The 14,316-nt window shown below is 40.8% G+C and overlaps 1 long non-coding RNA gene across 3 annotated transcripts in view; it reads left to right on the top strand.

Annotated features, from left to right (window-relative positions):
- The window catches only part of LOC123951343, a 64,749-nt gene that overhangs the window by 16,109 nt on the left and 34,324 nt on the right, over positions 1–14,316 (top strand). For all 3 annotated transcript variants that reach the window (XR_006820458.1, XR_006820457.1, XR_006820459.1), the window contains exon 4: positions 13,340–13,417. This is a non-coding gene — a long non-coding RNA (uncharacterized LOC123951343). The remainder of the gene's footprint in view (positions 1–13,339; positions 13,418–14,316) is intronic.

Genomic DNA, 14,316 nt, shown 5'->3' on the forward strand with positions numbered 1-14,316 from the left:
TGTGGAGAGTGAGAGTCTTCCCCTAAGCCAGAGTCTTCGAATGGGTCTAGAGTGGTCCCAGATCAGTCTCCTCCCTGTCGGGGATCCATGAAAGAATAAATATAAATCCTCCGTTGAAACCTCCTGATTTGTTGAAATTAAAAACAATCAAATATAATAAAAAAATTAACAAACCTACCATGAATGCAAGTCAGGAGAAAATAATAACTGAGAATTTAGATATTGAAATTATCAATATCTAGTGTAAAGAGTGTAAAATAATTGTGGATCAAGTTTTTCAGGAAATTAAAGATGGAAAAGAGTCAAAATATAAATCTAATAAAAATACTTAGAACACTTATGAAAAACACTTAGAACATTTATGGATAACATATAATTATTAGTGGATGAGTTGAACAGCAGAATATATGCAGCTGAAGAGAGTTAAATCTGAAGGAAATATGCTTTAACACATAGATAAATAAGTATGGAGGAGATGTTAAACTACATGGAGAGTATAATGAATAAGTATAACATATCTAATTTGAGTTCCAGAAGGAGGAAATAGAAAAAAAGCAATATTTGAAGACATAAAGGCTGAGATTTCCCCCAAACTGTTGACATGAATCCACAGATAGAGGGAACAGGAGTCAAAAACGGAAGAGATAAATAAAAAGAAAGTCCCACCCAGATATATGTTAGTAAAACCAAAGAATACCAAAGACAAAGGGAAGATCTTAAAAGTAGTAGACAAAGGAGGGGCACCTGGGTGGCTCAGTTGGTTAAGCGACTGCCTTCGGCTCGGGTCGTGATCCTGGAGTCCCAGGATCGAGTCCCACATCGAGCTCCCTGCTCAGCAGGGAGTGTGCTTCTCCCACTGACCTCTCTACTCTCATGCTCTCTCTCTCTCTCAAATAAATAAATAAAGTTTAAAAAAAAAGTAGACAAAGGAAAAAAGTAGATAATTTACAAAGGAAGACAAGTAGATATCAATTTCTCAGTAGCAACAGTGGAAACCAGAACACAGCGGAATAATATCTTCAGAGTTCTGAAGAGAAGATGACCTTTGAGCTAGATTCATGGATTTAGCAAAACTGTGTTTCAAGGACAAAGGCAATAAAGACACTTTCAGATAAGCATAGATTGCATTTGCAACCAAGAAACCTTAAGTAAAGGAATTTTTAAAGACTGTTCTTTGAGGCACCTGCCCGGTGCAGGTTGGATGCTAAGCATCCAACTCTTGGTTTTGGCTCAGGTCATGATCTCCAGGTTGTGAGATCTAACTCTACACTGGGCCCCAGGTCTGCTTAAGACTCTCTTTTTCTCTCCCTCTGCCCCTGCCCCCCACTTTCTCTCTCTTTCAAATAATCTTTTTTAAAAAATGAATATGCTTTAAAATGAAGAATGGTTCTAAAAGCAAGTTCAGATACCCACATGCAAAAGAATGAAATATACAAAAATTAGCCCAAAATGGATGAAAGACCAAAATGTGAGAGCTAAAACTGTAATACCTTTGGAAGAAAACATAGGAGTAAATTTCCATGATCTTGAATTTGGGGATGGTTTCTTAGATATGACACCAAGAGCACAAGCAACCAAAGGAAAAAAAAATGCTGGCCTTCAAGATTGAAGATTTTGTGCATCAAAGGACATGATCAAAAATGGAAGAACAGAATGGGAACTATTATTTGTAAATCATATAAATCATGTGTCTAGTATTCAGAATTTAAGAAGAATTTCTACAACTCAACAATAAAAAGACAACCCAGTTAAAAAGTGCGGGCAAATAATCAAATAGACATTTTCTAAAGAAGAGACACAAATGGCCAACAAACATATGAAAAGATGCAAATGAGAAATGCAAATCAAAACTGCAGTGAGGGGCGCCTGGGTGGCTCAGTGGATTAAGCCGCTGCCTTCGGCTCAGGTCATGATCTCAGGGTCCTGGGATCGAGCCCCGCATCGGGCTCTCTGCTCCGCAGGGAGCCTGCTTCCTCCTCTCTCTCTGCCTACTTGTGATCTCTCTCTCTCTGTCAAATAAATAAATAAAATCTTAAAAAAAAAAAAAAACTGCAGTGAGATGCCCACTTCATGCTCAGTGGGATGGCTATAATTTTTTTAATGGAAAATAACAAGTGTTGGGGAGAATGCAGGGAAATTAGAACCCTTGTACATTGCTTGTGGGAATTTTAAATGGTGCAGCTGCTATGGAAAAAATTTTGGTGGTTCCTTCAAAGGTTAAACATAGCATTACCATATGAACCAGCAAATCCACATCTAGTTATATACCCCCCCAAATTGAAAGCAGGTATTCAAACAAATACTTGTACACAAATGTCCATAGCAGCATTATTTACAATAACCACATTATGCTGAGTGAAAGAAGCCAGACACAGGTCACATATTGTATGAGTCCATTAGAAATATCCAGAATAGGCAGAGCCATAGAGACAGAAGATTGCTGGTTGCCAATGGCTGGGGAGAGGAAGGAAGGTGAAGTGACTGCTTAATTGGTATGAAATTTCCTTTTGGGATCATAAAACTGTTCTGGAACCGGATAGAAGTGATGGTTGCACAGTGTTGTAAACGCGGTGTCACTGAGTAATACTCATTAAAATGGCTAAAATTGTGAATTTTATGTTCTGTGAATTTCACCACAATACAAAAATTAGGGGTGCCTGTGCGGCTCAGTTGGTTAAGCGTCTGGCTCTGGATTTCAGCTCAGGTCATGATCTTCAAGGTCATGGGATCAAGCCCTGTGTCAGGCTCCATGCCTAGGCACAGACGGTCCATAAGATTCTCCCTCTGCCCCTCCCCCCACCCCACCCACACGTATGTGCTTTCTCTCTCTCCCCTTCACTACAAAAAAAATTTTTTTCACAGATGCACAGAAATTAGCAAACATGTAGGTAAATCCAGACATTGTGTAATATAAGTGATGATGACAATAATGTCTCATTTCTGTGGTTCTAAAAATGAAAATTAAAATCATAGACAACACAAACATGTGAGTTGAGAAAGGAATAATCGGAGAATTAAAGTCCTAAAGAGAGACCCTATGAGAGCCATTGGCTCTCAAGTGCTTTTGACTGTTACTGACAGTAGCAAGTGTCTTCTGTTGTCACCCAGTGTGCACACTTTGTATATGACCGAAACAAAAATTTCACAAAATAGTCCTTGCCCTAACTATGTATGTTGTACACCATTTTCGAATCTAATTAATTTCATTTTAAAAGTGCTAATTGGGTCCCATTAAGTTTATTTCTTAAACCATTAATGGATTATAAAGTGCTACTTAAAAAAAAAACAAACACGGTATAAAGAGGGTGTGATGACCCCCATGTAAAGATGTGGGCCAGAAAAAAAAAAAAAGGAAAAAGTCTTGAGTTGTTCAAGAATCTGCTCTGATTCTGGGTCAGCAAGCAAATGCAAATGGTGAATTGGCAGTATTTTCTACAATCTTTTGAAGATGTCGCCATATTCCAGTATGGTAATCTCCATGGGGCAAAAGTGTGTTTGTACTAATGCGCTGGAAACATTTTGAACAATTCTGAATTTGTATAGTGTTCTGTTAATTGCCAAGATAAAGTTCTCTTGAGTTACTCAGGATGGATGCAGCTAATGGAAAGAATTTCATATTCATTTCAAATTCATATTCATAGGCAGAATAGTGTGTCTCAGTTTGAAGGAATCAGAAGGTCTGAATGATGGTCTTACTCTTGTTATCTTGGACAAGTGACTTCATCTGTCCTGGTTTCAAGTCCCTTATCTGCAAAATTAAAGGATTTCTCTCTCTCTCCCTCTCCCTCCCTCTCCCTTTCTCTCTCTCTCTCTCTCTCTCTCTGTCACACACACACACACAACTGCGCTGCATCAAGGTGAAGGAAATTTAACATAGACTCTTATGAAACATTCACAACTTCGGCATTAATCTTTTAAGGTAGGAAGTGATGAAAGGTGGTGATTTATTGAGCATAGTGTGTATTTTCAGACATGATTTTTGATTTATAAGACATGTAGAGCTTTTAAAAAATTCGTTGTTGATTGGGTGTGGTGTATTTTAGTTACTGCAACTGCAGGAGTTTTACCAGGTTAAGAAAGGGGATTATACCGGTCTGAGCCTGTACCAGTAAACATGTCCATATTCCATGGTGGCTAAATGGCTCATGTTTAAATGCTTGTTCCAGCTGCTGCAAGATATCTCAAGGAGCAATATTTGGTGAGTTATGTTTACACATGAGATATAAATGTCTGTTTTTCCCACCACAGCTTTTTGTTCATGTTAGCTAAGCATTGTAACCATCCATGCTCTCAAGTGAAATGTGACTAAGATTTGGTGTCTTCAGTCCACCACTGTCTGGAAGCTTCCTGCTAGATGAACGAGTAGAAAAGACACTCTCCACTTCAGCCATTCTGCACTGTTTTTAGTTGCCTGAAAGCTTTTTGATGTTGTTTGCTTATTGAGTTTTTGTTGTTCTTGTTTGTTTTTTTTTACTTTTTTTTGTGTGTGTGGAAAATTTCAAACATAGATAAACCGAATTGTGTAATGAACCTCACCTACTCATCACTCAACTTCAACTACGAATATTCTACCCCTCTTATTTTATCTGTACCACCTACTCTTCAGCCCCTCTATTTGATTATCATTATTTTGGGGCGTTTTTATGATAAAATTTACAGACATTGAAATGCACAATTAATTGAACCGTTTTGACAACCAGATACACCTGTGTGCGTATGACCTCACTAGAGTTCCATCTCATGAGAAAGAGTCCTCCTCCCTTCCCAGGTGACTTCCCAAATCCCCCAAAAGCAACCAGTATTTTTTTTTTCCACCCTAGGTGAGTTTTTGCCTACTGTAGAACTTCATCTAAATGGAAACATATAGTGTTTATATTCTCTTTTGTGTCTGGCTTTTTCTCCGCATTAGGTTTGTTAGATTTGGTCATGTTGCAGGTATCAGTACAATAAATCATCCTTTTAATACAGAGTGAAAATATAATACCACAACTTGTTTGCCCAACTCTTGTTGGTGGACATATGGGTTATTTTCAGTTTGGGGCTACTGTGAATAAAACTGCTATGAACACTCTCTATACAAGTCCTTTTGTGAACATATATTTCCACTTGTCTTAGACAATGACCTAGACCTACAATTGCTGGCTCTTAAGATAGGTATACGTTTAAATTTATAAGAAACTATCACACGCTTAAAAAAAAATCACTACACCCTTTACCACACTTGTAGACTCCTGCCAGTGGTATATATGAGTTCTAATTGTTCTGGCTCCTCACCAACACTTGGTATTTGTCAGTCTTAAATTTTAGCTATTCTAGTGGGGGTGAAGTAGTATCTCAATTTAACGTTAACTTGCATTTCTCTAATGACTAAAGATATTGAGAGTGTTTTCATGAGCATATTCCTTTGGCCTAATGTATTTTTCAAACGTGGTTCCCTTGCCCAGAACATTTACTACCTACCATGACTTTCTAGTTAACTACTTACTCCTTATCTAGGAGTAAAGGAATCCTTCCTTCCATAAAGTTAGGAGATGAGGAAATCAGCCTAAAAGCTCCATGAGAACCAGTTTTCTAGAATCAGCATCAACCACTGTCTTTTTGTGGTGCCCTGGAACCTTAGGGCAGGGGAAACTCTCCTTTCCTGCACCCTCCTCTAATTCCCAATTTCAGAAATACAAACAGCCCTAGTCATAGTTGCTCATTCAGTTTGACATTACCAGGTACAAGAAGCTTGCAAGACTGGGACTCATGTGAAGACAGGGACATACCATAAAATCTAAAAGGAAAGTACAGTTATTGGCAACAGAAAGCTTATCAGACGTGGAGTGACAAGGAGATGTAAATGGTGTGGCGAGGTATATACTCAGAGGCATAACTGATTATCAGCACACTACTAAAGCTTCCCCTTAATGGGAGGAAACCAAATTTCCAATTACCAGTAACACTGGAAATCTTATTGAAGAACAGTGAACACCTTGTCTTCAGTATTTCCCTTTGAAGGGATAATCCCATGGCTGTATATATATATTGAATATATAATTCAAGCCTGTATAAAAATAGGGTGATTAGATTTTATGGCATGAGCAAGAAATATTATTTCTTTGGAATATGGGCTCTCAATTACCATTGATTAGAAAAGCATTGGATGCTTTTGCTGTGCTCTGTAAAGCTTCTTCCCTGACCTTCTCCCAGTGTCTTCTGAGAAGCTAAGCAAAAAATTTTCTCAGGCCTCCCTTGGTCTGACCTCCAGGGACTGCCTGGGGGTCGAGGAGAAGCATACGAGGATCCTGTGTGGGAGCAAAGTAGGAAAGTGATAGCAGAAGGGTTACAGTTTGTGCTTCTCATATCTTGGCAGGCTCAGTTGCTGGCCTTTGGTTTCCTCCCATTAAGAGGAAGCTTTAGTAGTGTGTTGATAATCAGTTATGCCTCTGAGCAGGTACTTGGGCACACCATTCATATCCCCTTGTCACTCAACATTCCTATGCATGCTGATAAGCTTTCTATTGCCAATACCTGCATCCCTTCGGCTGAGAGTGTTATCTGACTACAGGAGCATTCTGGGGGCCAGGCGGGCCGGAAGTGCCCTCGAGTTGTCATCTCTGGGAGCAGCCTCAAATTCATGACAGATGGGGAGTTAGTGGCTAAATCCTCCATCTTTCTCATCCTTTAGGTGAGGCAACTCTTGGGTCTGCTCTACACCACTTCCCAGAGTTGCACAGTAGAAGTAGAAATGAGCCCAAGTTCCCCGCAGCTATAACATACTCATGAATTCATCTACTGGCTTCCTTCTCTTCCCTGGCTCATTGCTTCTCCCCCACCAATGTTTCCTGAGATCGCCTTCCAAATAAACTCCTAGTCTCCATCCTAGTCTCAGGGTCTGTTCTGAAGAAACCCAATGTAGGCTAGCTTAATATCAAGCAAACTCACTAATAAAATACTGGTATGAACATATTGTTAGTAAATCTTCTGATAACTTGAAATGGTTCACATCCAGCATTCCTAAAGACCTAGAATTCATTTCCATTGAGTTTACCTAGCGTTAGCCCCAAAATAGTATTGTTCGAGAATTCTTCTTAGGAAAAGATCTAGTTTAAGGAATAATCTCAAAACCAGGGAAATGTGTCTCACATATCCGAGCTCAAATGAAGAGTCAGCTACTTGATTTTTCAGAGTAAATTGGTATAATATATAGTATTGTTTCCCAGCATATTAAGATACTTCTGTGTATAATAGGAGATACCCTCAACACATGGATATTTGGAGTTTACTCACTTTAGCCCATTTTTGGAAACAAAAATGGAAAGGAAGTGTAATTTTGCTGAAGGAAGATCGCCAATGCTGGTGTATGTGTAGGCATGAATGTATATGGACCCAGGAGTCCTCAGCATCTTGCCTTCCACTCTCTCACCTAAAATATTTTGGCAAGGTTGGGTTTATGGATCTGTCATGAGTTAAGTTTGGTAAATAGCTCCACATAATATTTTTATAGGCCAGGAATCAGAAGAGTATCACAAAATTGAAACAGTGTCAGAGTTTTATGGCTCAAGGTGTTAGAAAACTTCTGGCACCAAGGTATGTTTTGCTTCTCTATCCATTAAAATATTTCTTCTGAAATCCCAATTCTAAATCCATAAATTTCAAGTAGCCTAGTGCTCGTCAAAATAATTATCTTGCAGATGTTTTAATATTAATTTCACTGATCCCCTCTAGTGCCATAGGCTTATCTCATGATGCCTTTACAGAAATTCTTGAAGTCAACGTTAGAGCAGTGCCAAGAAACCTACTGGTCCGATCACAGATTATTTAATTCTCCATCTTTTTGCTGATCAATTAACAAAGACCGTACACTTTCCTTAACCAATATCCTTATAAACATCACAACTTTCTTGCCCTCCCTCCCTGCCATGCTTTCTTTCCTGAGGAAACTGGGTCAGGCGTTAGTAAACCTCTGCGGTCATGCTTGGGTTTAAGTGCTTCACAGGTACCGCATTTTTATTTTTTATTTATTTATGTGTTTATTTATTTATTTTACAATTTGAAGGTTTGTGGCAACCCTGAGTCACACAAGGTCATCAGCACCGTTTTCCCAATGTTTGTTCATTTTGAGGTCTCTTACTTAAATTTTGATAGTCCTTTGGAATATTTCAAACTTTTTCATTATTCTTGTATTTGAATTGCTGTAAATTCATAATAAAACTTTAATAGGTAAGTTGCTCCTCGTGCATGAGCAAAGAAAGTGGTTTCTTACAATGAGATACCACCTCACACCAGTCAGAATGGCTAAAATTAAAAAGTCAGGGAATGACATGCTGGCGAGGATGCAGAGAAAGGGGAACCCCCCTACCCTGTTGGTGGGAATGCAAGCTGGTGCAACCACTCTGGAAAACAGCATGAAAGTTCCTCAAAAAGTTGAAAATAGAGCTACCCTACGACCCAGTAATTGCACTACTGGGCATTTACCCTAAAGATACAAATGTAGTGATCCGAAGGGGCACATGTACCCGAATGTTTATAGCAGCAATGTCCACGATAACAAACTGTGGAAAGAACCTAGATGTCCATCAACAGATGAATGGATAAAGAAGATGTGATATATATACACAATGGAATACTATGCAGCCATCAAAAGAAATGAAATCTTGCCATTTGCGACAATGTGGATGGAACTAGAGGGTATTTGGGGGGTAGGAAAGGAACAAATGAAACAAGATGGGATCGGGAGGGAGACAAACCATAAGAGACTTTTAATCTCATAAAACAAACTGAGGGTTGCCGGGGTAGGGGAGGAGGGTAGGGAGAGGGTGGTTGGGTTATGGACACTGGGGAAGGTATGTGCTATGGTGAGTGCTGTGAAGTGTGTAAGCCTGATGATTCACAGACCTGTACCCCTGGGGCTAATAATATATTATATGTTAATTAAAAAAAAAGTGGTTTCTTGAGATGGAATTTACTCCCGATGAAGATGGTGTGAAGACTGTCGAGATGACAACAGAGGATGTAGAATATGACACACGCTTAGCTGATAAAGCAATGGCAGGGTTATGGAGGCCTGACTGCCAGTTTTGGAAGAAGTTCTACCAAGGGTAAAATAGCATCAAACAGCATCACATGCTAGAGAGAAAGCATTTGTAAAAGGAAGAGGCAGTCGCTGTGGCTAACTCTGTTGTGTCATTTTAAGAAATCGCGACACCCACCCCAGCCTTAAGCAAGCCCCATCCCAATCAGTGAGCAGCCATTAGCACTGAGGCAAGACCCTCCACCATCAAAAAGATGATGACTCACTGAAAGCTCAGTTGATCGTTAGCACTTTTCAGCAATAAAGTATTTTTAATGAAGGTATGTGCATTTTGTAGACAATGCTATTAGTGTACACTTAATAGACAAGTATAAACATAACTTTTATATGCACTAGGAAACCAAAAAACTCACTTAACTCACATTGTTGCAGTATTCCCTTTATTGTGGTGGTCTGGAACCGAATCTGCAACATCTGAGGTATGTCTGTATTCTCGTTATTCTTTGATTCTCCCCAGATCAGCTCTGTTTTCCTCTGCTGTGTTCTTTGCCCTGGGAAGCTGACCTCTATGGACTGTGTCACTCTCTAGCAAGTAAGAGTCACCAGCAGGAGTTCAGAATGTGGGAGGAAAGAGATGCCAGGGCATTTATTCCCTCCCACCCACTGCTTCACTTTTTGTCTATGGCCTCATCACCAAACTGCGGCTGCCATGGGCCAGTCAGTCCCTCTGACTTCAGCTAGCTCTCAACCAGGCTCTGATAACAGGGCCGGCTCCCCCTGCTGCTCAGGATGGGGATTGCAACTGCTCCTCACTGTCCCTGGTCTCCGGTTCCTCCCTCCTGGGTACCTCTAACCCTACCCATATCTCTATAAATAGTTCCTTTACTAAAAAGCCTCCACACGGGGCACCTAGGTGGCTAAGTCGGTTAAGCATCTGCTTTCAGCTTGGGTCATAATCCTGGGGTCCTGGGACCGAGGCGCACATCGGGCTCCCTGCTCAATGGGGAGTCAGCTTCTTCCTCTCCCTCTGCACGCACCGCTCCCCCATGCTCGCGTGCTCTCACTCTTTGCGCTGTCTCCCTCGATCAATAACTAAATAAGATCTTAAAAAAAAAAAAGCCTCTGCACTACAAAGGTGAGAGTATTCTGTATTTCTTGATGAGCTCCTGACTAATAGAGCCTCCTACCTTCAAGTTCCTGGCAGTCCACGACACAGTGATAGATTGAAGGGTCACAATCAGATTGCTCTGAGCATTGACTCAAGTACCTATGCACATAAAGACACCACATTTCTCTGTGAGCAGTCACAATACTCAGCAGGAAACACGATGTCAGCAATGAAAAAAAATAATAAAAAGAAAAAAATAAGCATTTGTCTGAAGGACACTATGCCATTTGATCTAGAAGCCCATAGGAAAATATTATATTTGCATTTTTAAAAAGATTTTATTTATTTATTTGACAGAAAGAGGTCACAAGTAGGCAGAGAGGCAGGCAGAGAGAGAGGAGGAAGCAGGCTCCCCGCTGAGCAGAGAGCCCATGTGGGGCCAATCCCAGGACCCGAGTCATGACCGAGTCGAAGACAGGTTTAACCCACTGAGGCACCCAGGCACCCTGTATTTGCATCTTTAAGGGTCAGGAATGGTATTTTCTGCAAACTGAGATAGAACTCCAGAAAATCTGGCTGTGAAGTCATTGATGTGTACCTCAGTTAGCTATCGCCACAAACATTGTGTAACAAACTTTCCCCAGAACTCAGTACATTAAAATAATAATCACTCCATCTCACGTAGCTGGAGGTCAGCTGGGAGGCTGCTCTGTATGTCTTCACTCTCCTTAGACCAGAGGCTAGTCAAGACATGTTCTTCTCGTGATGATAACAGAAATGCAAGAGAGCGAGCCCAATCACTCAAGCACGTTCCAAGCTGGTCTGTGTGCCAACTGCCAAAGAACATCAGTGGCCAAACCAAAGTAAAGGAGTAGGAGAGGATATTCCTTTCACAGAGGTAAAGGGGAAAAGGATAAATATTTTTGACAGTGACCTTCTACAATGGATAAGCTATAGGAAAGGCATTCAAGTACAGGCTGCAGTTTGTTCAACTAAAGGGAGGAAAAATTTTTTTTCCTTTTTTTTTTTTTCAGTTTTCCTCTCACTCAGCACAGGTGAACTAGAGTGACTTTTCAAAATACCAGGCTAAATTTCTCAGTGTCCAAGAACAGTTTCTTGATACAGAGATGACACTGACCTAGAAATAGAGCCATTATCTGTTCGTGACTAAACTGGGATTGCCAGACTCTGAGACCTAGTTCCAGCCTTGTTTATTTTTCTCTGCAAGTTCAGATCCCGAGAGGATTACTCTCATTCTGCATCCTGACCATGGAATATGCCTGTCAGTGATTCCACTAAGATACCCAAATACTATCTGGATATCCAGAAACTAGGATTCAGAGCACCTACTCCAAGTGGGACCCAAAACCAATATTTTATCTGCATAGGGTTTCTTCGATGAATAACTGATTTGTACTCTGAGGTTTATTCCATTTGGAAGGGGTTAAAGGTTAAGAGTTCAATAGTTTTCACCAGTTTAGTACACACTGGTTCTTTCTTGCCAAGAAGGGGAAGAAACGTTTCTCTTGCATAGGGTTTAAAAGGAGGAAAAGCCCTGTTATCTTGGTCATCTTTGGGAAGGAAATAATTGTTTGAAATGGTGACCAGCAAAGACAATAGCTAGGAGACCAACCAGAAATCTTCATTATTCTCCAAGCAGTGTATGAACCCAATGAGTGTCCATGAATGATGGATTGATTTCAAAAGAAGCATTAGTTTGGGATTCTAGGTCTCAAGTGGCAGTAGGGGAATTGAGAGCAGGGAGATAACAGTATGGTCTGCAATCATGACAAACCCCCCTAATCAGATGGTAATGGACTAGACTAGACTAGACTAGAATTTAAGAATGAATTGATTTGAATAGATGAAGAAGGAAAATGCACTGGGAGACGGCAAAAAAGAGTATGAGTAAAATTTTGGAGTTATGAATGAACATGAATATGTAGGGGCTAGTGAGAAGAACATCTTGATCAAAATGGGGAAGTGGTCACAAATTAGGTGAGATAGACCATAGTACCTGCATATCGGGGTCTTCAGGGGCCAAGGAAGTTAAATGGTGTGTGGTGGCTGCTAGCAGCTGTCGGAATTTCTTGGTGGGGAGATTTTTTAGTACAAACTTCTTCAGTCATCACAACAGGCTGGTTTTCATCATGACTCTTGGCCAGCTTTTGACTTGGAGATAGTAATGACCATGGCAGATGAAAGAGCAGATGATTCATATGTATTTTGACTCCTTTATAAATTTGATTTTAGTCTGAATCATAGAAGGAGTCTGTAACCTTTTCCCATGGTTTTTGTTGGCAGCAACTGTGCGTTCCCATGGGAACACGTATCCTTACCTACTCAGACCTTCCTCTCATACTCTCAGCTCTGTTCACTTAGATGTTTTCATCTTTTCTACAGAGGATGGTCACGTATAAGCTAAGACCACAGTCTATTTTTCTTCTACAACTGAAGATTCCTCCTGGATGTTTTCAAATACATAAAACTCCAGGTATAGGGGTGCCTGGGTGGCTCAGTGGGTTAAAGCCTCTGCCTTTGGCTCAGGTCATGATCCCAGGGTCCTGGGATCAAGCCCCGGATCAGGCTCTCTGCTCAGCAGGGAGCCTGCTTCCCTTCCTTTCTCTCTGCCTGCCTCTCTTGCCTACTTGTGATCTCTGTCTGTCAAATAAATAAGTAAAATCTTTAACAAACAAACAAGCAAACAAACAAACTCCAGGTATAACTACAAACAAAACATGATGCAAGGAGACATTTGGGTAAACCAAATGATAATTTCGCATTGCACACCATCTGCTGTGAACTCTTGAGCCTTCAGCAGCGGCCAGATGAAGGAAATGTGGCTCAGTGTGCTTCTTCAGTGGTTGACTCTAGAAACTTTTTGCTAAACTCTCCTTCCAAATAGGAAAAACCTACCTCCCATGGGTTGAAGAAATTTGCCGTCTGTAGGGTAACATTATCCTTTTTATCTGCAGGAGAGACGTTTCCCTCTGATCATAATGGTAAAGCAGCCAACACTTACCTCCAAAATTCTGCACTGAACTCTTCACTCATATAGAAGATGCTAATTTCTATGCTGCTTTGTCCTTTTGCCAAATGCTAACGGCTTGATATCCAAAATAGATGAAGTTAATTAACAGCATTGCATATTTTCGAGAAGCTTTGAATTTGGTTGTTGCAGATTTTCTAAGATGTTGCTTTCCTTTTTTATACAGGAAGCATTTATTGAGCTGGCTTCTGGACTAAGTGCTGGTGATTCAGCTGTGAATAACACTTCCTCTGGAGTGTTTCAAGTAAGACAAAAAATATAAAAAATAAGCTGTAATGAACTTTAATAAGTCCTTGAACAGAGGTACACAAATTCTATGGGAGCGTAGAAGGAAACATAATTGATTCTGTGGCTCTAGGGAGGCCTTCCCAGAGCAGAAGGCATTGGGGCAAGTCCTCAAGGAGAGGCAGGAGCTCCCTAAGTGGAGTGTGAGCACTTAAAGTAGAGAACAGAATGACCAAAAGCTCTGATACATCAAAATGCGGTGCTAGCTCTTATTTCTTCTCATTCCAGATGAGACAAGTCAGGGATCCAGGGAGAGACAGGTGTCGAGGAGGCTGCTCTCTCCAAGGGCAGACTTCTCTGCTCAGACCTGCTACAAGCAGAAATTTCTGCAGAAGCAGGGTAGGACTTCCTGGGGAGCAAGATACTTGCAAACACTTTCATGGAGATGAGACAGTGGACTCGGAGTCTGCAGGCTTTTCAGAATGTCAGGAAATGTGATTTCTGGAGGAGGAGCCATATTCTTGTAGAGGGAAACGAAAGGAAACACTCCCAAGGTTTTAGGAAATGAAAGTGGATCCAGCCTCCTTCCTTAGTCCCAAGAACACTTCATTATCATTTTCCTGACCTTGCACTTTGCACTTTATTAAAATATGAGTTCACTCTCTGCATCAGTTTCTTAGGCTGCTGTAACAAATCACCACATACCTGGTGGCTGAACACAACAGAAATTTGTCTTCTCTCAGTTCAGGAGGCCAGATGTCTGAAATCAAGGGGACAGCACAGTTGGTTTCTTCTGGAGACGCTGGGGGACACTGTTCTGTGGCTCTCTCCTCACTTCTGGTGGTTTCCAGCCATCCTTGGCTCATGTAGATGCTGCGTGTCAGTATCCGCCTCCAAATTCACATTGTCCTTCTCTGC

Source organism: Meles meles, chromosome 10 (assembly GCF_922984935.1).
Source record: "Meles meles chromosome 10, mMelMel3.1 paternal haplotype, whole genome shotgun sequence".
NCBI classification, from domain to species: Eukaryota; Metazoa; Chordata; class Mammalia; order Carnivora; family Mustelidae; genus Meles; species Meles meles.